This window comes from Schistocerca nitens, unplaced genomic scaffold (genome assembly GCF_023898315.1).
Source record: "Schistocerca nitens isolate TAMUIC-IGC-003100 unplaced genomic scaffold, iqSchNite1.1 HiC_scaffold_367, whole genome shotgun sequence".
Lineage (NCBI taxonomy): Eukaryota > Metazoa > Arthropoda > Insecta > Orthoptera > Acrididae > Schistocerca > Schistocerca nitens.
The window spans coordinates 10001-12500 of NW_026045901.1; the positions used below are offsets into that span (position 1 = coordinate 10001).

Below are 2500 nucleotides of genomic sequence, written 5' to 3' on the forward strand. Positions count from 1 at the left end.
TATGTTGCGCCTTAACCTAACCTATGTTGCGCCTTAACCTAACCTATGTTGCGCCTTAACCTAACCTAAGTTGGGGCTTAACCTAACCTAAGTTGGGGCTTAACCTAACCTAAGTTGGGGCTTAACCTAACCTAAGTTGGGGCTTAACCTAACCTAAGTTGGGGCTTAACCTAACCTAAGTTGGGGCTTAACCTAACCTAAGTTGGGGCTTAACCTAACCTAAGTTGGGGCTTAACCTAACCTAAGTTGGGGCTTAACCTAACCTAAGTTGGGGCTTAACCTAACCTAAGTTGGGCCCTAACCTAACCTAAGTTGGGCCCTAACCTAACCTAAGTTGGGCCCTAACCTAACCTAAGTTGGGCCCTAACCTAACCTAAGTTGGGCCCTAACCTAACCTAAGTTGGGCCCTAACCTAACCTAAGTTGGGCCCTAACCTAACCTAAGTTGGGCCCTAACCTAACCTAAGTTGGGCCCTAACCTAACCTAAGTTGGGCCCTAACCTAACCTAAGTTGGGCCCTAACCTAACCTAAGTTGGGCCCTAACCTAACCTAAGTTGGGCCCTAACCTAACCTAAGTTGGGCCCTAACCTAACCTAAGTTGGGCCCTAACCTAACCTAAGTTGGGCCCTAACCTAACCCACGTTGCGCCCTAACCTAACCCACGTAATTGTTTGTTATATGAATCTAGAAATTCGTGTAGCGTTGCCTAATCGCAACCCTCTCAACATAGTTCGCTGCGCGCACACTCTGGTGTCCTGCGTATTGAATCATGTTACGGTGCCTACCCTCACAACATCTAGCGAGTGTTGCGTACGTTCCACATGGTCCCGCTATCCACTGTAATGTGTACTGCTATAAGACGTATATCGCCCCCCCCCCCCCCCCCCCCCTCCCCTGTCGCCTCTAGTTCGTCAGTCAGGAGTTTGCGTGTTCAATGAGCTTCGCAGCTGTGCAATGGCATCGGCATACGTACGCGGGCCACCTTCCACGTGTTCTCTCGTGCATACGTCGCAGCATGTATGTGGACTGATGTGGCGTGTCGTGACTCATAACATCCAGGCATGCAAGACCCATTGAATTCGCAAATGTAGATGGACGTCTACGTTTGCTGCCCAAGTTACGCAAATGAACTGGAAATCCGTTGTTGCGCGGTTGTTCGCGCTGGAGGTGAATCGTTGATATCGACGATCGGTACAGGTATTAACCGGTTGCTTCAGCGACACCCGTCATACCCACGAACGTGAGTGGGCATGTGGGTATGAAGCGATACGCGGCGGTGGCTGGGTGGGACCGTCCCCGGCCGGTGAGGGGGGGGCGCCCGGCGTGCTGGCCGCGCGCTGCGTGGGCGCACGCGCGGCAGCCGGCTGGTGGGGGCGCCCAGTGGCAGGCGCGCCGGCTGACGGACGCGGCAGGCGGCGCATCTGCGTGCCGGCGCACCCAGCGCGCGGCGCCGTGCGGCCAAAGTGGGTCCTCCCGGGCCCGGTGCGAAGCGCGGTGGACATCTGCAGTGTGCTGGTCCGATTGAGGACTGTGTGCGTTGAGGATGCGCCGCCGCCCGGCACTCGGCGCCGCGACGCCGTCTGCTGCTCGGTCGCCCCCGCGGTTCTCGCAGGTGGTTTGTATCGCAGCTGTGCGGATGTGTTGGCGCGTGCGCTGTGCTGGGAGAGTTCGCTTTGGCACCCAAGTGGGGCTCTGCCCCTCTGTGGCGCTGGCGTTGGAGCTGCCCGGTCACTGTTTGTGGCCGCGTGTTGTCTCCCGCCGGCAACACCACGACAGCACGCTCCCGGGCCTCTGTCGGCAGCGGCAAGCTCAGTTGGGAGCACGGGTGGTCGCACTGAAAGCGTCTACTCGCCTATCTCCGGGCGATTGCGCCTCTCTCGAACCCGACCAAGTACTTAGGACGGCGCTGCGCGCCGCCGGGACCTGAGAGGGTTTCGAGGTGTATCGTGCAGGGGAGCCCAGCCTCCTCCTGTTTGCAGAATAATTGAGCGGACGCTTGCGTGTTCGCGCGGGCCTCCGGGACACACTCCCGGGCGGCCGGCTGCTCAGCTCTAGTTGACGCAGCTCCCTGGTTGATCCTGCCAGTAGTCATATGCTTGTCTCAAAGATTAAGCCATGCATGTCTCAGTACAAGCCGCATTAAGGTGAAACCGCGAATGGCTCATTAAATCAGTTATGGTTCCTTAGATCGTACCCACGTTACTTGGATAACTGTGGTAATTCTAGAGCTAATACATGCAAACAGAGTCCCGACCAGAGATGGAAGGGACGCTTTTATTAGATCAAAACCAATCGGTCGGCTCGTCCGGTCCGTTTGCCTTGGTGACTCTGAATAACTTTGGGCTGATCGCACGGTCTTCGTACCGGCGACGCATCTTTCAAATGTCTGCCTTATCAACTGTCGATGGTAGGTTCTGCGCCTACCATGGTTGTAACGGGTAACGGGGAATCAGGGTTCGATTCCGGAGAGGGAGCCTGAGAAACGGCTACCACATCCAAG

The 2500-nt window shown here is 56.6% G+C and overlaps 1 non-coding gene across 1 annotated transcript in view; it reads left to right on the forward strand.

The window, feature by feature from the left end:
* The first annotated feature begins 2065 nt into the window (after positions 1–2065).
* The window catches only part of LOC126229244 (small subunit ribosomal RNA), a 1909-nt gene continuing 1474 nt past the window's right edge, over positions 2066–2500 (forward strand). The window contains exon 1 of the ribosomal RNA XR_007544134.1: positions 2066–2500. This exon is cut by the window's right edge and continues 1474 nt beyond it. This is a non-coding gene — a ribosomal RNA (small subunit ribosomal RNA).